Source organism: Notechis scutatus, chromosome 1, assembly GCF_049901735.1.
Source record: "Notechis scutatus isolate UNSWTSFEM ecotype Mainland chromosome 1, rNotScu1.2, whole genome shotgun sequence".
In the NCBI taxonomy this organism is placed as follows: Eukaryota; Metazoa; Chordata; class Lepidosauria; order Squamata; family Elapidae; genus Notechis; species Notechis scutatus.
In genome coordinates, this window is record NC_142009.1 from 270,232,487 (window position 1) to 270,255,577 (window position 23,091).

Genomic DNA, 23,091 nt, shown 5'->3' on the forward strand with positions numbered 1-23,091 from the left:
TTCCAAAAGAGAGAGGCACTTCAGGATTATTATCTCCTGTTCTGCAATCAGACATCTTTGCTTTTGTATCATCTGCACAGACTGGGAGCAGAATTCTGACAACTTTGCAAATTAGGTTTAATTTTTTTTTACATTCATGGACAGTGTGTTTAATTTCATCTGTCATCACTCTGCTGCTTGAAAATGCACTCGTGTAGAACTCCTTTTGAAAGCTGCAGTTTATTGGTCAGCTGAAACTGTAAATCAGAGAATACTGCAGATGAACAGCAATCAGAACAAATTCCAAAATAGCAATAGCACTTAAGAGTTATATACTACTTCATGATGCTTTACAGCCCCCTCTAAGCAGTTTACAGAGTCAGCATATTGCCCCCAACAATCTGGGTCCTCATTTTACCAACCTCGGAAGGATGGAAGACTGAATCAATCTTGAGCCAATCAGGATCGATCTGCTGAAATGCTAGCAGTCAGCAGAATTAGCCTGCAATACTGCATTCTAACCACTGTGCCAACATGGCAGAGTAAAATGGCTACTGGATTCTGGATGTCAATTCTGGAATCTTCTCTCTGGTCAAGGAATGGTAATAACCATGTACCAGAAGCTGGTCTCACTATTCTCCTACCTTGTCAAGATAACAGGAATGTCTTTTTATGACCTCCTGCTAGATGGTAGCAAGAGACAGATAACTCAAGGAACAATAAAAAATATTTCAGTGCCTACTGAAGCAAATGCTTTATGGCCTGCATGTTATATAGTGATTAGAATGCTATGTCTTTTTATTGCTTTGTGTGAAAGGGCTACAGTGTGCATGCATAGTTTGCAACGAAGTAATGAAATGAGCACTTATGCACTTATAAATGTACTATTTGAAAACTACTATTTATCTATTCATAAAAGCTCTGAGAGTACCAAAGGTATTCTTTGCCTAAAGTGCCATCTTTTGGGCTGACTCTGAATGGCTGAAGTATCAGAATTTGAATGCTTCAAGGCTACAGTGCATTGTGCAATTCAGTATTTTCAGTGAATAGAGAAACACTCTACACACAAAGAGTGTCTACAATCTCTCTATGTGTAAATGTGAATCAGACCATTACAATTTTAAGAAATTGATGGAAAGAGTTTAGATAATGGACCAACCCAAATCTTCAGGCCAGGACTGGAGCCAAGATTGTTTGCATGTGTGCTCCTGGCTAGTAAGCATCATAGACAGCAATAGCAGTGCCATGGTTTGTTTATAACAATGTAAACTTCCATAGGTCTATTTTTTTCTTGTTAAATTTGGTGGGATTATCCGAACTTTCCCAAACTAGTTATCTCAGAATTGTGAGATTGAACTCTTAAAACTTCATGACTAAAACAAACTGCTAAGAGTACTAGTACATCTGGATGATGCCAGTTTAGGAAAATCAGTTAATTTACGTATTGCTAAATGTTTGTTTTCATGTCCTTTAACCAGGGGTGGGTTTCTACCGGTTCTGTCCATCTCTGTAGAACCGGTAGCTCTGAAGAGCAGCAGACATAGAACTGGTTCTATGTCTGCTGATGTTTTTGCCCACCCGGGCTCTTACCTGATCTTTATTTCCTGATTTTTCAACTTCAGCTGCTGAACGAGGCACAGCTGCAGTTAGAAAAGCAAGAAAAGAGGGCTGTTTCAAAGGCTGCTTCTCTTCAGGCAGCTGCTGATGACGATTTACAGGCATGCAGCTCGCAGCCTGCAGAGAAGCTTGTAAATCCCGAACCAGTAGTTAACCCTGTCATATCCCACCCGTGCCTTTAACTGGATATCATAGTTATATCATGCAACAATTTTTGAACCAGGGTGTCTCCAATGGGGTAATTTTCAGAATGTGTTCAAAATCTTGGACCCTTGACTCCCAAGGGAATGAAATTTTGGGAAGTTGTGCCTACTTTAGTGCTACTGGCTGTGCTGCTTCTGCTGCGATTATGTGATCTTCATTTTTAATGTTCTGTGATAGTTTCCCAGGCAATCTCGCAATCCCTTGCCCCCATCCCTGTCCACCAGCAGTCACTTACCTGCTTGCTAGAAAGGGAAGGGAAGGGAGGAACAGGGAGGAAGGAATCCCCATGCATCCATCTTGGCCCATGCTGCCACACCCCCACAAGCCTTCCCCAAAATGTGCTACTTGTGTGCTTTCCCTGACCTGTGGAGCACCTCTTGGGCACCCCCAATGATCTGCACCACTCCACACATGCTTCCTCTTTTTGCATACCTTTCTTTTGCACACCTGATGCACACTTTGTGACCATCACTGACCCTGGGTGGCACCTCTTGTACACTTTGAACCACCCCCATGCACTCTTCCCAACCACCTTGTCTCCCATGTCACATTCCTGACTGACTCACCTGTGACCCCATGCATTTTCCTCTATGCATTTTCCTCTATGTATCCCACATATCTTGTGTGACACTTCTTATACACCCCCATGACCCTTAGGTACCTTCTTGACCTGCCCCCCTGATCCTGCAGCACCTTTCGTGCACCCTCAGATACCCTTCCTGACCGAAGCCACCTATCCTTGTGCCCTCCTAACCCATGCAGCATTTCTAGTGCACACCCACACACTCTTCCAAGCCCATGCACTCCCATGCATCCCCCTCATTCCCTGTTCCACCCAGCAGCAGCCACAGGGGTGGGATTCTACCAGTTTGCACCTATTCGCTAGAACCGGTTGTTAACATTCTAAGCAGTTCAGAGAACCGGTTGTTAGAAGAAATTACTGGCCTAATCCTGTAAGGAAGGCAGGAAGGAAACATTCTGGTGTTGCTTACAGAAACTGCCTCTCCATTAACCCTTATTACATTCTTGGCAGGACTAGACTTCCTGTCTCAGGAACGTCTCTGGAGTTTTTCCCCCTCCTTTGCTGGTACTTTGCTTGTGTGGAGGGACCATTCAAAGTTACAATGGCACTGAAAAAAGTGACTTATGACCATTTTTCACACTTACGACTGTTGCAGCATCCCCACAGTCATAAGAGGCCAGGCGAGGAGATGGTGCCTTGATGTGAGTGATATTGAGTTGGCCACACCCAGCCAATAACATGACCACCAAGCCATATCCACCCAGTCACATGACCACTAAGCCACGCCCACCACCTAAGCCACGCCCACAGAACCGGTTGTTAAAAAAATTTGAATCCCACCCCTGAGCAGCACTTACCTGCCGGCTGGCCTTAAATTTGTAACTTCCTGCTGCTTTCTCACTGACTTCCTTCCTGCAAGCTTTCCACATGTAAAATAAATAAGAGAATTCTAGGGAAGGAGGAATCCTAGCGCAGGTGTGTAGAAGGAAGGGAGGAGAGGGAGAGAGAGAGAGACAGAGAGGAAGGAAGGAAGGAATGTTTCAAATGCTCTGTGTGTCCCACAAGGAAACTCAATGGGGAAGATGGTAGGAAGTTGGGATTTGCTTCAGCTCCCCACTACTTTTTTTTAATACCTTTCCTAGTCACTCTGTTTCTTTGTTTAGGTAATGAAATATTACGAATGATGACTCTGAATGCTAAAGAACGATGAGTTTCCACTCACAGCCACACCCCTGGGTTGTATCTCAGAGGAATGCCAATATACCATTCTGTACTTTCAGCTCTTGAAAACACACCCTGACTACAAATGATTGCTGCAATAATCTGATGCAGAGCATATGTGAACTTGGCCTTCTCAGTATCTTTTATTTATCCTTCTCTTTATGATTACTTAGCAATAATATGCTTCAGCAACACACAGTATTCCTGCTGGTTGTTTTTGTTGCTTTTATTTTATATGCTAGCATATCTCATAAGAGTCTTAATCGGTTCTTTACAGAGTCACATGAAGGGGAGGACAGTCTATTTTCTACTGACAGTGATCAAACATTCAACAGTTTCTTATTACATATGCTTATAAAATATTGTATAACCATCTCTTTAGCAAATGTTCAAAATCTTAAGGGCACTGAAAGAAGTGACTTATGACCAGTCCTCACACTTACAACTGTTGCAGTATCTCAATGGTAACATGATCAGAATTTGGATGGCATGCATTTGGCAATTGGCTTGTCTTTATGATGGCTACAATGTCCCAGGTTCACCATCGGCCACTTTTCCTGCCAGCTTCCAATTGCTAAGGATGGGAAGCTGGGTCACTTAAGAATGGCAGTGATTTGCACAGCAAAAAACCCAGGCATGATTCATGTAACAACCTCTTTATTCTTTGCAAGAGAAATTCTGGTCCCAATTTTGTTTGTAAGCTGAGGTCTACTTGTATTAGAAATCAAGGGCTCCTCATCCTGCCTAGTACATTACAAATAGGGCAGTTGCCATTCTGAACATGCATGATTAACCTTTTTTTTTTTGTCTGAAGAATCAATACAGGTTGCCGGCTGTTTGAGCTTTTTACCAATTGGCAGTGACTGTTTTGTCAGAAATTTGCCAGTCTATTCTTTTATGAAGCCCCTGATTTATCTGATTGTTTCATTTTCTATACCATGTACAATTGCCTAATTGTTTATTTTTAATTGCACTGTTGCATTACTATATATTCTTTGTCTACCTTATGATAGAGTGATACTGACAGTAAATAATAAACATGTTTATTATTATATAATGATAAGCATTCTTCCTATCCTCTTTTCTACCTCTTTTCCGTTAGTTTCTATTTTTGCATTCTATCTAAAAGGCAAAGTTATGTAAATCTCTGTTATTCTGTGTATGAATCTCTATATTTACATCTAAACAGCTACAATATAGTAAGGAGAAAAATTAGTGTGATTAAAAAAAACCACAACTTTATGGCCCTTACAGTTACATGGGCCTTTTAAAAAACTTTTAAAAAATTAAAAACAAATCTCCCAAACTACAATGCCTGCTAGAAACAAATAAACAAGGTGAATTGTGAGAAGCAAGCTCTCAAAATAAGTAAAAGTCATACATTATCACTGCTAGAGAGAATAGAATGAGAGTGATAAGATGCATCTTTTTCCTTGAAGTAAGCCTTAGTAAGCCTTACTTCCTCTTAGTAAGCCTTGTGGCTGTACTTAAGTACAGAATTTGGGTCCAATGTTTATCATTCTTGTGGCTATTACCTACAATCAGTCTGTGGCCTTGCCCTTGTAATATTATGCACAGTTTTGTCTCTTTTTGTCTCAACAATTCTCCAAAGCATGCTGAGGAAGAGTTTATGCTATTTATAAACTCTATACTAGGATAGCTCCTTCATATATGTTGAGCTTCACTTCCAGCACATTTGCCAAAATGGTTCCCAGCTCCTGATGTGAATGTAAACACAGAGAAATTAACACAAGCAAAGGACTATTAAGGAAGTGCAACAAGAGCAATTTTGGCAGATATATAGTTATCTTTATACAGAGATATAGTTATGAAGACTAGTTTTCTCTTGAATGTGCAAGCATTTTAAAAAGGTGTAAACAGTTTTAGATAGCATAGATTTCAGTGATTTCTCTTGGCATCCGTCCTAGCTACCAACACTGTCTGCTTCTTCCTCATGTAGACATACGCATTTAAAGTAGGCACTACAGTGCCATCTGAAATAGGAGAACAGAGTTGCATACAAAAACATATGGTAATCAAAGTTTTAAGCATCTTGTTATTATCTAAATTTCCCTAACTGGAGTCATAAAATTAATGTTTCTTTTTAAAAAAACCAAACAAAGGCATGTAATGGATAACTGCTGCTTTTGAATATTGTCTACAGCTAATTTTCACACATCTCGAACCACTTCAGATAAAGACTAGATCCTTTAGTTTGCATCTATGGGCTTATGGGTATTGTACTGCTGGGCTACAAAACCTATCAACCCCAGACAGCATAATCAATTGTCAGGGATGCTTTATTTTAAAGAAGGGATGCATAGTCTAATAATAATTGGAGATGAACAGATTCCCCGTCTCAATGTCAGTTTTCATAATTAGGGGTATCTTTGTGAACAATTTTAGCAAAAAATATAACTTCAATCACTGTTTCTTTATTCACTATTGTGTATTGGGATTGTGTATTTTTTAAAAGAAAATGTAGCATTTCACATTCTATGCCAAAAGGTGTTTCAGAGCAGAGACACAAATCTTAAAAGCATCTCCATGTTTTCCTATACAATCCCAAAGAAATATGTGGCTGCTTTAAAAGTTTTTAGATGTGTCTGTATTTATACTTGACTATAACTCTAGTATTCTTCATTTCTTATAATGTTGGATACCAAGTTGCTTTTATGATAAATATTCCTTCTTTCATCCTTCTCGAAATGGGTTTTAATGCTCATTTTATTAGCCTCTTGGAATTTTATATGTAATGTAATGGCATTTGTGTCAACCCAGATATCATAAAATGGTTTAACTTAAAATATATATTTTTTTGGCTTAACTCGTTTTACTATTCTATACAAGATATAGAACAATAAAACTATAGTTAAACCAAAGGAAATAAAATAATAGAAAAGTAAATCAAATAAAGCTTTTGACTTAACAAAAATCTTCTTTGTTTCAATGTTTAACAAGCAAATTTATAGGTAGACGCCTGAAGCTAAATAAAATTGATGTCAGGAGAGGAATCAGTGGTGGTATTCTACCAGTTCTGGCTGGTTCTGGCGTACCAGTAGCACCGAAAATCAGTGGAGGCCGAACTGGTTCTCTCTGAGGAGCTATTGTTGGGCCAACCCACCTGCCTGGGCTCCCATACTGACTTTTATTCCCTGCTTTTGAAGCGTAGCTGCTTTGCGCGGCACAGCAGATTGCCGCGCGTGTTAGCTGCTGAAGCGACAGGGAGAGTGCAGGATTGCAGGAGGTGAGTTGGAAAGCCTCTGCGCCTGTGCAAAGTGTGTGTTTGGGGCGTGTGCATGCAAAGCCATGCCCACTGAACTGGTGGTAAACTATTTGGAAACGCACCACTGAGAGGAATATTGAGAAATAGTTCAGAAGCCTATATACTTTATCAATAGAGAAACCAGAGTCATGAGCAGAACATCAAAAGCATAGGAAAGTGATATATCGCATAATTTTTAAATAATCTTATCCGAATCAATGGCACAACATTCTTAGCTACAGTTGTGGTACAAGAAAGTGGGGGGGGGGAAATCACATATTTTTAAATTTATTTTTAATCAATGTAGCTATTGATTGAGTAGCCCATCCTGCAAAGAGTTTCAGGACATCAGGCATGGTCTATTCCATACCTTTGTGTAACATTGGGGCAATACAGGCTAGAATGCTTATCTTTTGGTCAAGTTTTTTTCTTAGGATGATTAGCCAGGATAATTCAATTTATTGCTCATGTTCTTGATTTGGCTCATACCAAATCGTGGGTGATGATCCAGCCCTAACGATTCCCAGAGCAAACTTATTCATACAATAAAATGGAAGATTCACTCAGTACACTAGTTTTCATCTGTGGAAATGATAGGAGAAATCTGTTTATACCGTAAGGATTTAATTATGTTAGCAAACTGTAAGTTGGAACAAAATCATGAGTAAAATAGAAAGTGTTGAATTTTAATATTGGCTCTAGCCACTGATACTCATCATTAGCTAATAGATTGATACGTTGATAATATACAATATCTCGATAATGAATTACTTTTGGAGGTTACACATAACTCATGTGCTCAATAATAACTTTATAACAAATATTTTACATAGTGAATTTTAGCCTTTCATAGAATTCTCTTCCTTTCAGATACCCATACAAACAGTATGAAGGAATAACAAAACGTATTTTTCAAACAACTTGATTATCCTCTTAAAGTAGTCTTTGGCTCCTTGGCATTGATTTAACCACTTGGTTTTACATTGGGAAAATAAATAATAACTAAAGGTAGATGCACTTCCCTTGGGCAAAACGATTTCACCAGAGCCTTTACTGTAATTACAGGTTCCTGCAACCAAGATTACTCTTGTTCATTTCCATGCCTTATATATTTGTCTGTTTGGTTTTAAATTAATACATAATGCCTCAAACATCACGAGCATTTCTTTTCTGGAATATGTAAAACACAGAAGCAGCTTTAAAATCAGCACAGAAGGCAAACTTTTATATTTTTTTCTGATCTATAACAAAATGACTTTGTGCCATTTGAATATAGAGAAGATATCTGATGGCTGAATAACAAGATACCTTTATATCCTATGGACTGAGTCATGAGTAAGTAAGAAATTAAAAGTGGCAGCTCACAGTGAGAAATTAGAAAAAATAGATTTCCAAGAATCATGAAATTGTCCTGTAATGTTGGTATTATGGATGTTATCTGGTTCTGTTTGTTTTCTTTGGTTCAAATTGTCTAAACAACAATTTGTTTAGAAGTTGACTGTCAGACATCTACCTATATTGATGCATAAGAAAAGTCAAATGAAATTATCTTGTAAAGTATTTTATTAGGACTAGTCAGTTTCTATTCTATTAACAGTAAAAACACATTACTTCATTATTTCTGTTTTTCTGTTAATAAAACCCAGAAATAAAAAATGTTTTGAACCAATTTAGAACAAAGTGAAATAGCAAAATAGCAGCAGGATAAAGCCTAGTTATGATGGGAATATGCCCAGGGAAATAAAAACCAAACCAAAGTAAGAACAAGTTGGTTGCTGCCAAATAGAATATAGAGATGACACCAACCACTCTGGGAAGACACTTCAAAACCAAGGCGTCATCAAAGCAATCCCATTTGTAGCAATCTAATCTCAGAGTGGCAGGAGGGCTGGTGAAGGTGGTCCTTAATTTTCTGCTTCCAAAATTCTAACGTGGATAAAATCCCGAAAAATATTACAGATAGGGGAGTATTATTTTTATGTTCTCAGTCATACAGAAGACATACTGTATAAATTATATTTTGGTGGAATTTCAGGTAATCTCAGCTTTCCCAGGTAAATCAGAGGAAACATGACAAAACAAACTTATTCTACTTTAAAGTTACATTAACAGAAACTTGAAATTTAAAAAAGTAGAACTTCCTGCTGCCACTTTTAGAAACTTGTGAGAAAGTACAACTTCCTGCAGTCACGTTTAACCGCTTGATACATTCGGCAGGTTCTCCCTACATTTCTTTCGCAGACCCTTAAACCATGGGGGTTCCTACCCCTCTTGTCGGATTGTTTCTCGGATAGCATCTCTTCCTCCCTTTCCCTAAGGTCATGTGTGCATTCCATTACAGGTGGAGTAGGATGGGAGAATATTTAGTTGTTTTCTTTTGCATTCTAGCTTCCCAAATTTGCACTTCCTTAATAAATGTGAGCCATAATGCAGTTAACTATCATTGTTTATGCTTTAAAGGTTTAAAAAATGCATCTTAACATATTCATGGAAAAAGAAAAACATAATTTGCCAAGTATTTATTTATTTTATTTATTAACTTTATTTGCCTTCTGCCTTGCTGTGGGGCTAATCTAGGCACTTACAACAATAAAAAGGAAGAAAAATGTGTGAACAGAAGATATAGAAAAATAAACAGTGAAAAATAGCACAACAATCATTGATCTATAATGTGTGTTAATAGGAGAAATGTGTCAAATTTCATAAAACTCTCAAATATAGAAATAGGACAAATTATAGTCCCAAAAGTGCTTTTTCAAGAGGCAACTGGACTTTCTGGTTTTTCTTTGAAGATGTTTAGCTTCTCATCCAAGAAGCTTCTTCAGCTCTGGAGCTGCCTCTTGAAAAAGCACCTTTGGGACAGCCATGACCTGGATGACTAAGAATCTCCATAGACACAGGACAAATTATAGATTGGAAAAAATGAGAGAAACCAAAATTACATGTTTATCTTTGTAATGTTATCAACTCTGCAGACACCCGAGTCGTAGTTGGAACCAGGTCAGATAGGTTAGATAAAGGGAATGATGTTTATTTATTTGTATCCCACTTTCATAATTTTTAAAAATAATTCAAAGTGGTGAACATATCCAACATGCCTTTATTTTCCCCACAAGAAATCTGTGAAGTGAGTCAGACTGAGATAGAGTGACTTGCTCAAAAATACCTAACTGTTTTTCATAGCCAAGGCAGGACTAGAACTCATGCTCTCCCGCTTTCTAACCTGGTGCCTTGATGAAATCAACATATTACTGAGAAACAGCTGAGGATCTTTTGGAGTACTAATGATGTTTATGATGCATTAAAGCCTTTGGGATGTTTAACTGTTGATCTTGTCATGCAGCGGCAGGATTATAGTGGGAACATGGAACATAAGAACCAGGAATAGGGAAAAGCTCAACACAGTGACTGACTTCTTGGCAGTAACCAAGCACCTTTTAGTGCTTAATCAAGAAATTAAGATGTGCTGGAATTGGACACTTCAGGTCAAAAGACTGTAGTAGTCAGGGCCCGAAAAACAAGGAACAGTGCTGCTTTCACAGTCAGGAAGGATATAACAAAGATGGAATACGGACAACAATAATAGAATACAGACAAGAAGTATTGCAAAAAAAAAAAAAAGCATGTGATTTGAATTTAATGGTTTGGCGTTGGAGAGGAAATGACACAGTGTTTACTAACAAGTCACCCGTTCTGCAATGTGGCATATAGTTAGCTACAGAAGCTCATTGCTGCAAATGATGGAGAGTCAAGGCAGCGGTCAAGAAATTTAATAAAGAAATATTGTTAACGGGGTTATTTAGAGAATATAGCACCATTTCAGCTGACTGACTTTCATTTGCCCCAAGTACAATTCGAAATGCTACTGCGATGGTTAACTTTCTGAACGGTTAGGACCAGATTCCGTGAAAAACTGACCTCTCCAGATTAATCTGCCACTGGAATTGGGAAGGCACAGCATACATGGATCTCATTAATTCCGCGAGCTGAAGTCCACACGTCTTAAAAGTTGCCAAAGCTGAGAAACCCTGTATTTTAAACGCAAGGCGTGACCACCGCAAGATACTGCCAACTTGGCCGGTTTTCGAAAGGGGTGAGATAAGTCCGTCAAAGGGTATCAGATACAACTCACGCCCGCACGGAGAGCGGGGGAGACACCGGGCAACTCGCTTCCTAGTAGCCCCTTCACAAGAGGTCCCCGCTCTCTTTGCTCACTTGCAAGAATGCACGTGTTGCAAGGCACCCCCTGGGAAACCAGCAGCGACGTCGGGGGTTATAACACGCATGCGTGCTGCCAACACTCCCCCCCCCCCGCTGCTGCCTCCTTGGCCGCCGCGAAGCTAACGTTCCTCCAGCATAGAGATTTTAGACTACCCTTCTCTCATTGGCCGCTTTCCTCCCATCACGCGCACCTAGTCCCCGCCCCTTCGGGTCTATTCTCTCTTGGAGGCAACGGGCGAAGAGGCCTCCGCGTCTCTTCCCATCTCGCGCGCGCCCCCGTTTCTTTTTACAGTTCCTTAAGCTCGGATTACTTCTTTCCCTATCGGCCGGGCTTTCGGGCACGCGGGGAGAGCGCGTCTGCGCGCGCCGCTTCTCCCTCCCTTCGCCCGCCCGCGTTCTGTCAACGTCTCGGCCGGCTCCAGTCTTCTGGCGGCTCCGTTTAAGCGGCGGTGGGTTCCTTGCTTCCGTCTTCTCAGCCGCCCCCCCCCGCCTCTCGTTTACTCCCTCCCCCGCTTTCCATCGCCTTTCTCCCTTCACGCGCCGCCTCCCCGCTTCTCCTCCATCGGAGACCCCGGCACTGCGGGAGCTTTGGCCGGCGCGGAGAACAAAAAAAAAAAAAAAAAAGGAAAAAAAAAAGAAGCCAGATTGCCGACGCGGATTGAGGTAAGGCGAGGCCGTTGTGAGGGCTCCGAAGAGGCGGCGGGGGGAGATTTCTGAAACTTGAGAGGATGCTCCGCTTGGAGCTGAGTCGGCTTTCGCTCGCTTCGACCCGGTTCTTCGTGGTGGGGCCTGGCGTAGAAGCAGCGGTTATTCAAGGCGCCGGCTCTGGTGTGTGTATGTGTGTGTGTGAGTATTGTCTCTTGTCAGCGAAAGGCTGGATAGGAGAAGGGGTGTGCAGGCTCCGCCAAGGCTGCCGAGCTCTCCCGGGACAGGATTCTCGGGGAGGAAGGAAGGAAGGAAGGGAAGGAGAGTTGTCATCCGAGCCAGGGCCTGGCCTCCCTTGAGAAGGCAAGGAGGGCGCTTGAGGCCACAGAGATAAGGTAGGTAGGTAGATGAGATGAGTCGCTGCGGTTGCTATGTGTGGGCGCTGAATCCCGGAAAGAGGCTGCACCGGGCTCCAGGAGGAAGCCGGTGCCCTAGAGGGGAAAAAAAAACAAAAAACCGGGCGGGAGCCTCCGAAGTCTTCAAAGCATCAATCCGTAGAGAGTCGCGTCGAGCTCCGCAAAAAAGAAGAAGAAGAAGCGGAAACCATCGGCTGCCGGTGTGCCAGCTGCGGGTGCGTGTATGGAGAGGGCAGTTGCGCGCAGCGGAGGGATGGGAAGGGAGGCCGGGGAGGCCGATCAAATGCCTTGAAAAGGAAAGCTGCGGGGCTGCTGTTCTTGCCCCCTTTTTTTTCTGATTTCTTTTCTCCCCACGTCCCAGGAATAATTTAAAAAAAAAGAGAAAGAGAGAGAGAGAGAGAGAGAAACCCTAAATCGGGAAATGCACCTGCGGGCTAGCGAAAGTGAAATGTGTACCGTTCAGAAGGACGGGATAAGGGGGTCTAAATCGTTGGAGGCCAGGATTTTCTTTTTCCGTGATTTCAATTAAGAAACGACGTTGAGTTCGTCAAGGTCCATGGAGATAAATTGCCGAGGTCTTTCAAACTCTTAAGATGTTTTTGTGTGCTTGGTGTAATTGCATCTGCTTGCCTTTGGACATCTTTTACTGTCTCATTCTTTGAGTTTAAATTGTGCTGTCTGCAAAGTGAATCTCTAAGACACTGAATTGATTTTCAATAAAACCTGCTGCTATGTATTTTAAACATAAGACCAGGGTGTTGTTGTTTTTGCAGTGGAGGGAATCATGGCATGAAAATATCAAAGAATCAAAAATATTACATTACAAAGCCATTTTTTTTAGGGTCAACTGACTAGAAAAGTTTTCAAAACGTTTTCTACTGATCTGAACACAGCACTTCAGAAGTAAATATGAAAGTGTACACGATGTGTAATTCACCTAGGGCCTTAAGTCTGCAAATATTTACATGCAAAACGTGACAATTGATAGTTTGGGAGTGGTTCTTCTCAGTGGAATTATCTACACTAAAACAAACTGATAGCATGTCTGTGAGGAGCAGGTTGCAATTGTTTAGAATTCTGTTTATATTAATATGTGTAACATTTTGTTTGGGAGTATGTTTTTTTTTAAAATTAAATAGTTTAATGATGCTTATTAATGTTAATAATAATTACTGGTATTTCTTTTAGAAATTAATAATTTTATGTCTTATATATTATGTTTTAAAAATATACTCAGACTTCAGCAGTTTCTATGTATAAGCTAAAAGGATGGCAATTAGTCCTGAAAGAATATGCCTTCAAGGCTATTAATCAGGTCTTACCAAAATTATATTGATTATAAAAATAACACAATACTTTAAATTTATTAGAAGTACATAGTTACATATCGTTTCTATAGTTATTGATAAAAGAGATCTTAAAACTTTATAAGAAATTGTTATTCATTAATTTAGTATATGATGTGATTTAACTTTGAATATGCATGCTTAAATCTATTTTAACTTCGTATTTGAATTCTGCAGATATAAATACTTGAATACTGTAATGCCAAAGGAAAACCTCCTTTCCCTCTTTCAGACGTAATTTTCATTGATTTGTCTGGAATTTATGTCCAGGTAAGTTTGTACAGTATAGGACTGCAGATTTAATGTATTTATTTGGAATATTTATGCCATCCATTTCTTTGAGTTTTATAAACTAGAGTAAAATAGAGTTTTTTTTCAAATTCATTGTAAAATACTACATAATAAATTCTTACAGTGTTTATTTTAGGAAACTGTATAAAGAGATGAGGTTTTTATTAACATTGGTCAATAACACTTTCTTGGACTTAGGCTATCCAAAAAAGGTGTCATAAACTGATAGTGTAGGAATACTATAAGATTACAGGGCAGCTTATTAATGTACATAAATTGAATATAGCAGGTATTTCTCCAGTTTGAAAGCAAGTTGTTTACTATTAGAACAAATATATGAGTGTCAGAGTACATTTCAGTGTTTTAGAGATAAGGGTAATATAAATGATTTCTTTTTTAAAGAAATATTATTTTTTGAGATTGAAATCATCCTAAGATTTTAAAGAAAATGTGGATTTGTGGCTACTGTGTTTATAATGAAAAACGTAATTACAGTGTTAAGTTGGTCTGGAGGGGGAGCTAGTGCCAAAGCAAAAGAAAATTCAAATTTATGCATCTATCTTTAAAACATAAGTTTCTTTCTAGCTTTATGATTGTGTTATATATATTGTTATAAAAATGTTTGATGGGGAAGTAACCTTATGTAACTTATAAGTTACCCTATGTAACTTATAACAGCAATATTAATATTATTGTATTTAGTGTCCATTACAATAAGTGTATTATTAATAAAGAGTTTGCATGTAGTATATTACACAATTCATAACAAGTTTGATCTGTCTGGATATTTCAGAACTCAATCTTTTTTATTCATTTATTTCATCAAATTCATTACCGCATCCCACTCCAGTGCACAGCTACATTATATACTACATCATGATTATCAATTTCTTTTCAGAAGTTCTCAGTTTAAAGCTACTTTTTATTGAAAATCCTTTTATAACCTGATAACATGAACTTATAAATATGACCAAAATTGACTCAGGTACTTAATTACAGTGAAATTTACTTTTTTATTGAATATGCAATTCAAACCACTTCCTGGTACACGATTTCCAAGGATGCAATCCGTTAGAATGCAGCCTCTTTAAAAAATTCTTCCTTATGCCACAAAGGTGGTTGGCAAAATATCACCGGTCTACCCTTCTGTTTATTCCTCTTTGGAGGAAATGTAATAATTTATGGTGATGTGATTAGAATCAGCATCAATGTAATAGAGAAGCTAGGGACTTGGGTGAGGGCTTATGTATTTCCATTCCTATATGCTGCTGTTTTATTTCCCCTTGTGGCTGCAAGTTGGAGATGGGAGTAAAAAAGTGATAGCATTCCTAAAGAAAGTTCTTTTTTGTGTTTTTTCCCTTATGGTTTTATCTCAAATTTGAAGGGACGGTTTCTATGACTTCATTTCAAATTCGGAGGGATACTTGTTTGGAGAGCACATTTGACTGTGAGAATCAATTTTGCCCCAACCACCTGAACTGTTATAAGTTAAAGTTTCTCCCTAATGGTTAGCTACTGGAATCACTTGCCTAGGTTGAAAGTTAAAAGTTTTCTGACTCCCTCACATGGTTAAGTTTGTTTTGTGAACAGGGTCATCAGCTGGCATGTTGGAAGATGCAGAAGTAGATTCTTAAAGAGAGACCAAACTTTATGTTTGTTAATTAGTTTTTCAGCTAAGTTGTTATTGTTGTTGTTAGTCATGAAGTCATATCTGACCCATTGCGACCCCGTGGACAATGTTCCTCCAGGCCTTCCTGTCCTCTACCATCCCACTGGAGTCCATTTAAACTCACGCGGATTGCTTCAATGACTCCATCCAGCCACCTCATTCTCTGTCGTCCCATTCTTCTTTTGCCCTCAATCGTTCCCAGCATTAGGCTCTTCTCCAGTGAGTCCTTCCTTCTCATTAGGTGGCCAAAGTATTTGAGTTTCATCTTCAGGATCTGGCCTTCTAAAGAGCAGTCAGGGTTGATCTCTAGGACTGTCCGGTTTGATCGCCTTGCAGTCCAAGGGACTTGCAGGAATCATTTCCAGCACCATAGTTGAAAGACCTCAATTCTTTGGCGCTCAGCCTTCCTTATGGTCCAAGTTTCACAGCCATACATTGCAACCGGGGAAACCATAGCCTTGACTATACACACTTTTGTTGGCAGGGTGATGTCTCTGCTTTTTAGTATGCTGTTTAGATTTGCCATAGCTTCCCCCCCCGCCCCCCAGGAGTAAGCATCTTTTAATTTCTTGGCTGTAGTCCCCATCTGCAGTGATCTTGGAGCCCAGGAAAATAAAATCTGTCACTGCTTCCATTTTCCCCTCATCTATTTGCCAGGAATTTGAGGGGGCTGGATGCCATGATCTTAGTTTTTTAAATGTTGAGTTTCAAGCCAACTTTTGCACTCTCCTCCTTCACCCACATCAAGAAGTTCTTTTGTTCCTCTTCACTTTCTGCCATTAGAGAGGTATAATCTAAATATCTGAGGTTGTTGATATTTCTCCCGGCAATCTTAATTCCAACTGATTCATCTAGCCCCAACTTTCTCATGATGTGCTCTGCATATAAGTTAAATAGGCAGGGTGACAGTATACAGCCTTGCCAAACTCCTTTCTCAATTTTGAACCATTCAGTGGTTCTATGTCCAGTTCTCACTGTTGCTTCTTGACCTGCATATAGGTTTCTCAAGAGACAAATAAGATGGTCTGGTACTCCCATCTCTTTAAGAACTGGCCACAATTTGTTGTGATCCACACAATCAAAAGCTTTAGCATAGTCAGTGAAGCAGAAGTCGATGTTTTCTGGAACTCCCTAGATTTCTCCATGATCCAGCATATGTAAGTAGACACCTTTACTTGTATTTCCTGAAACAAGATTGTTCCTGGGATTGTATTACAGCTGTTGATCCTAGGTTTAGTTTAGTTTAGTGTATAGATGAAGTTCCAATAAAGGAAAGTATTTGAAGCTCAGGTTTGAACTGGAGACTGAATTTTAGTCCTTCCTTAGGCATGAAAGCCAGCTTGGTGACTTTGGCCAGTCACTCTTTCTCAGCTCAGCTCACCTCACAGTGTTGTTGTAGGGAAAATAGGAGAGGAAGGAAGTATTATATATGTTCTCCGCTTGAATTGTTTATAAAGGTGGGATAAAAATATTTTAAAAAGATGTAATTGTACGTACTATGAGAGTATATCTACATGGTCTGCAGCACTTTGCCTTTAAATCCAAAGTGCTGCACAGTCCTTATGGTTAAACAAACAAACTTATTTTGAGTGTGCTCCACAAATGGTAGTCCAACCTTAATAAAATTAGCAAGTTAAATTATTCAAGAACAATATCAATATACATCATGCTGCATGTGCAATTACAATAAAAATAATGTACACTGTAAGATATAACCATAAAATTCTAAACTTATAAATAAGCCTGATTTACCTGGCATCTAAATTTACTACTAACATTTACAACAAAGTAGTCTTATCATTTAACTTTATTAATTGCCATTCTCAACATATTCTTACAATCTTTTCTATTAAGGTAGTCAGTTTATTAAATAAGTTTTAAAATGTTTCTTAATATTTGAAGTTATTTGTTCTTATGCTTTCTTCAAAGCAGTTAAATCAACCCTCATACTTTTGCGTAGTTTGTTTTATGCAAGGATAAGGTAAATTACAGGATTATAGCTTTTATAGTTCCTTCCTCTTAACCATAATGACTGAAGCTGATTAGAATTGAAGTCAAAAACATGTAGAGGTCATCAGAGATGCATAGAATTTTGGCTACTTACTGTGAACAAGCCAGTAAAAGAACTTAAAGGTTTCCAACAAAATAACTTATGGTTCCAATTTACGAGGAAAGTATCAAACCTGAATTCTTCCCGCGAACAGGAATATAAACAAAGCACAGATTGTTCCAACTGTCTTTGTTTAACTTGTGGCGATAAAAGGACTTAAGCTTCTTGGTAAAGTCAAATTCTTTCAATTCTGGTTTTCCATTTAATCCCCAGTTTTTCATTATGTAACAGATGTTCTTAAATGAATGTTACTTTAGATACAGTACTTTCTAGGCTCTCATTTTCTCTGCTATCTCTTTTATGCCAAATATAGAATTATGTGCCAAATACAGTATTTATTACAAATAATAACAAAGCTTAGAAAATTCAACCTTGAAAACAATGGACAGGTTTTAGTCATTATTTACCAAGAAAAAAATAGCAACAAAATTGTATAATGTATATAGTTTTCCTCACTCCACAATTAGTAATCCATGTAACCATCTGCCACATTAAAAAGTGGGAAACCATTACCATCTGTTAAAGAACCTTGGGTATAATGTTAAAAAAAGCCAATATCAGTATAATGTAAGTTAACCAATGAAATAGTTAATATACCTTCTGCAAAATGATATGTGAATACTGGTTTATTGTTCAACATTTATTCACTTGGAACACTTGAGCATGCCAAATATTCTGAAATCATAAAATTTGTGGTGAGTGTTCTGAAGTTTTGTTCTAAGTTCAGGACTAAAGGGGAAGATTCATTCAATGTTCTAAATCTTCTGATGTCTATGATTGTTTTTATTTATTTATTTTATTTATTTGTCAAGCAAGTATTAGAAGTATTAGGTATAAGTATAAGCATGGCTATGAATACATGAAATGGATACGAATAAAAAAAAGAAACAATAGGACAGGGATGGTAGGCACGTTGGTGCACTTATGCACGCCCCCTACAGACTTCTTTGGAAAGGGGTGAGGTCAATAGTAGACAGTCTAAGGTTAAAGTTTTTGGGGTTTGGGGAAGAGACCACAGAGTCAGGTAGAGATTCCAAACATTGACCACCACTCTGTTGCCAAAGTCATATTTCCTGCAATCAAGTTTGGTGAGGTTTACCTTGAGTTTGTATCTATTGTGTGCTCTTGTATTGTTGTGGTTGAAGCTGAAGTATTCATTGACAGGTAGGACATTCCAGTAGATAATTTTATGTACTATATTTAGATCGGACCAAAGGCAGCGTAGTTCTAGGTTGTCTAGGTCTAGAATTTGAAGTCTGGTGGCATAAGGTATTCTACAACGAGTAGAGGAGTGGAGAACTCTTCTCGTGAAATATTTCTGGACTTTCTTGACTGTATTAATATCCTATATGTAAGATGGATTCCAGACTGATGAGTTCTATTCAAATATTGGTCTAGCAAATGTTTTGTATGCTCTAGTTAGTAGTGTGATATTACCCAAGAAAAAGCTACGCAGAATTAGGTTAACAACTCTTAATGCCTTTTTGGCTATGGTAGTTACAGTGGGCTCTAGCACTTAGATCATTTGAGATGAGTACTTCAAGGTCCTTGACATAGTTGGGGTCATCAACAAGGTCTTGATTATTCAGCTTGTATTTTATTTTCTGATTTTTTTTGCCGATATGTAGGACAGAGCATTTGTTTGTTGAGATTTGAAGTTGCCATTTGTTTGACCATTCTGACACATAGTTGAGGTCATTTTGAAGGGTAGCAGTATTGTCAGTGGTGTTAAATAGCTTTACATCATCAGCGAAGAGGATGCAGTTGCTCTTAATATGATCACAGAGGTCATTTATGTAAAGTATGAAGAGAGTTGGTCCTAGAACGCTGCCTTGGGGGACACCACTGTTGACAGGTACAGGATTTGATAGGGTGTTCCCTATTTTGACCATTTGTTGTCTGTTTGACAGGAAAGCATCTGTCCAGTTATGCGGGTGTCTGGAGATGCCACAAGATTTTAGGTTTAGGAGTAGTTTGTCGTGTGCCACTGAGTCAAAGGCTTTACAGAAGTCTATGTAGATTGCGTCAATTGCTTTGCCCTGATCGAGTTGTGTAGACCATATGTTTTTGCAGTGTAGGAGTTGCAGATTACAGGATATTTTTTTTCTGAAACCAAATTGTTTGTTAGAGAGCAGGTTGTTTGTCTCTAAGTGGAGGATAATGGATTGGTTAATAGTTGATTCCATGACTTTACAGGTGACGCAACTAGGCTGGGGTCTCCCTTTTTGAAGAGGGGGATGACCGTGGGTAGTGACCAGAGGTTTGGCAAGGAGCTGGTCCTGAAAGATTTTTCAATAGTTGTGTAGTGCTTTTTCAACATTATCTTCTGTAAAATCAATATGTATTAGATCATTGTAGTTGTCTGTGGTTTGACTAGGAAATATTGGGCATGATCCAGTGCTGTTTACAAAGACTGAGCCAAAGAATGTGTTAAAGAGGTTGGCTCTTTACCGTTAGGTCCTTTCAGGGGTGGGATGGACCTTGAGTCTTTAAGTTTGTTGTTTACAAAATTGTAGAAAGCACAGAATTGGTGCATAGAAGGTTTTCTCTTGTTTAATGTGATAATTGGTGCATTCAGTCTTTATCTGGTGGCAAAAATTTTTGTATCGGCTTTTAAAGTTGGCAACCTGACCAGATTTGTTTTTCCGCCAAAGTGATTTCTTTTTGGATTGGAGCTTCCTTATTGTTATGGGTAATTTGTTTTTGTTTTTGTTTGTTTTTGTTTTGGGAGTTGTTATTGGTACATATAGTTTGATGACTCTTTTGATTTCAAGTAAAAATATGTTATAATGGTCTTCGACAGTATTGCATCCAGTGAATAGATTTTGCCAATCAAGACATGAGAGATCGTTGTTTATAAGATCATAGTTGCCTTTTTTGAAGTTATAATTGGGTATCCTGTCGTTATGATGATTTTTGTGAGGACATATGTTGAGACAAAAGTCAATCATGCTGTGGTCACTGTTGGAAAAGGGTTCTTTTATTTGTATTCCGTAAATTGAAATCAAACTTGCAGAAGATGAGATCGAGGCAGTTGTTAAGTCTAGTATTGTTGGTTACTAGTTGTTCCAGTCCCAGATTTGTTACAGCATTGTAGAAGGTTGCATGTGTGGGTTCAGTTTTACATTAGCTTAGGGTCCAGTTAATATGAGGTAGATTGAAGTCACCAAGAAAGTTAAAAGCGTACGGGCAGGATGTTGCCCATGTTAGTAGTGAAATTTAACTTGTTTACAGGTTCGATGTAATAATCAGGGGCTCTGTAACATAGTAAGAATCGAAATGTGATATTTAAGGACAGTTCACAGACGATGGTCTCAGGAATAGCAAGCTCCTGGGTAACTTGGATGTTTTTTAGATGTAGGGACTTTTTATAGAAGATAGCAACACCACCTCCTCTATGGATTTCACGATCTGATCGGTAAACATGATAGTCTCTTACTGTAGTAATGGAGTCAGGGAGAGATGCTTTGAGCCATGTTTCATGGACAAATATGATGTCAAATTTAGCCGTATTTAGTAAGAGGAGAAATTCAGGGATTTTATTTACGAGGCTTCTTGCATTGAGTAGCTTGCATGTAAGGCCAGTTGTAGTTGGAATAGAGGTAGTTAGGGACGTGCGTGCCTAGTTTTGGGTGATGGTGGATTGGATGATGTAGGGTTGGATGCTGAGTTGTGGGTTGTGTGACTTACTTTTAATACAATCAGCACGATAGTCAATGTATAGGTCCTTCTCTCCATTGTCTAGACGTTTTTTGAGTTATGTGCGGAGTTCACGGGAATGGATTCTTTGCAGTATGGATAAGTCTGGTCTTGAGCAAAGTTTGTTATGGGTGGGATTGGTTTTTGCAGTGGCGTTTATTGTATGAATGAATATACATTTGCTGGACTCATTTTTGCAAACAACTCTACAAAATCTTGGGGCCACCGAGCCGTCATTGTATTTGAACTCGGGGCCATCACTGGTTATTTCAGTGATATCTTCAAGAGAGATGTTTGTTGTATTTGAGTTGCTTATGATATTGTGAACTTTGATGATATCATCTGATTCGTTGGTGTCTTCAACACCAACTAAGATGGTATTTGGACATTTCTGATCATTTTCCATGATGTCTCTGATGAGTTAGGGGATATCATTTGTGGAATTATTTGATGGGATAGTGATTATTTGTGGCTGTGGTTTGGTGGTTATTTTGGGTTGTAGTTGTGATTGTAGTTGAGGTGGTAGTTGTGGTAGTGGTTGTTGGGTTGGGATTTGATTTTGAGCTGATAGGTATTCGCTTATCTGTGCTGTATTTTTTTTTTCAAGAGAGATTAGGCTTGCTCGTATAGTTGTTTCAAAACTTGTTGCTAAGTGTTCTTCTATTGAGTGAATTAGTGATTCTATGCTTTCAAATCTGTCAGACAGGGTACTTTGTTTAGGTTAGGTAAACATGATGGACATAGACAAGGGAATGTATCTGAGGTTTTTAGGAGATCAGCTAGGTTTTTGTTTAAGTTTAAGCAGGCGAGGTGGGCTTGATTGTCACATAGGTGGCATTTAATGTTATTTTCACTTTCATTGATGGTTTCAAGACATTTGAAGCATGTGCAGGAGTCTGGGAGGTCATTGGTAGACATATTTTGTTGTTTGGTAGTGGAGGGTTTGGAGTTTTTGGCTGTCATGGTCAATGACAATAGTACACTAAACAATTACAGTAGCTAATTAATATGATAGGTAGACAGTTACTTAATGTTGGTAATTAATAAATGTTAATTGATAAGTTAGAGAACAAATCAAAAATAAGATTACTAAAAATCAATAAATCAACTAGATAATACAGTATTAAATCTCTATCAATTCAATAAATCAGTAAATTAGTGGTCATTTAACAATTAATTATACTATTAAATGATAAATCAATTATTTTAGACAAAGAATTATCTATCAATAATTGGTCCTGAGGTAATGAAATAGTGGAGGTAGTGAAGTATTGAAGGTTGGTAGTGAAAAGTTCCTTTGTTTTTCCTTAAAGCCACGTTGTTTGGTTTTTGTTTTGTTTTTGTTTTTAAAGAGGAAGCGTTGCTGCTTGATAGATTTGAATGGAGAAGATTTGAATGAACTCTCCAATCATCTACTTGGGAGTTTTCCCCCCACCCCAAATCTTCAGACTATGATTTGGAAGGTGTATTACCCAATAAATAGGTCCATATTTCATCTGTCATCCCTAGTTTGAGGTAATTGAACAGCAGAGAACCAGTTAAGCAACCATTTCATCTAACTGTCCCCTGACAACAATTGAGTCCAGGTAACAAACTACAATTAGTCCTCAGATTACAATGGCAAGTGGGGCTAGGATTGCCATCGCTAAGTAATGTAGTCAAATCAAATCCCTTTATTACAATCTTTGACCAGCCTTTATAGTAAAAAAATAAATAGTTTGGCACAATAATTTGTTACTGGGAAAAGAAAAAACAATTCCACAATAAAATGACATATTCTAATAAAGTTTTATGCAGTTGTATAACTTGGTGAAGATATTTGGCCACCTGATTGTGGGGTTAGCCTCCCTTAAAAAGTAATAAACATAATATTTATCAGTGTGGC

General features: G+C 38.6%; 1 protein-coding gene across 50 annotated transcripts in view; it reads left to right on the top strand.

The window, feature by feature from the left end:
• Positions 1 to 23,091, top strand: part of FUT8 (fucosyltransferase 8) — a 150,769-nt gene that overhangs the window by 38,101 nt on the left and 89,577 nt on the right. For 10 of the 50 annotated variants that reach the window (XM_087951468.1, XM_087951492.1, XM_087951484.1 and 7 more), the window contains exons 1-3: positions 11,255 to 11,693; positions 13,615 to 13,707; positions 16,397 to 16,554. The gene's annotated coding sequence lies outside the window, so the exon portion shown is untranslated. The other 40 variants (XM_087951483.1, XM_087951507.1, XM_087951514.1 and 37 more) reach the window with 14 other exon arrangements.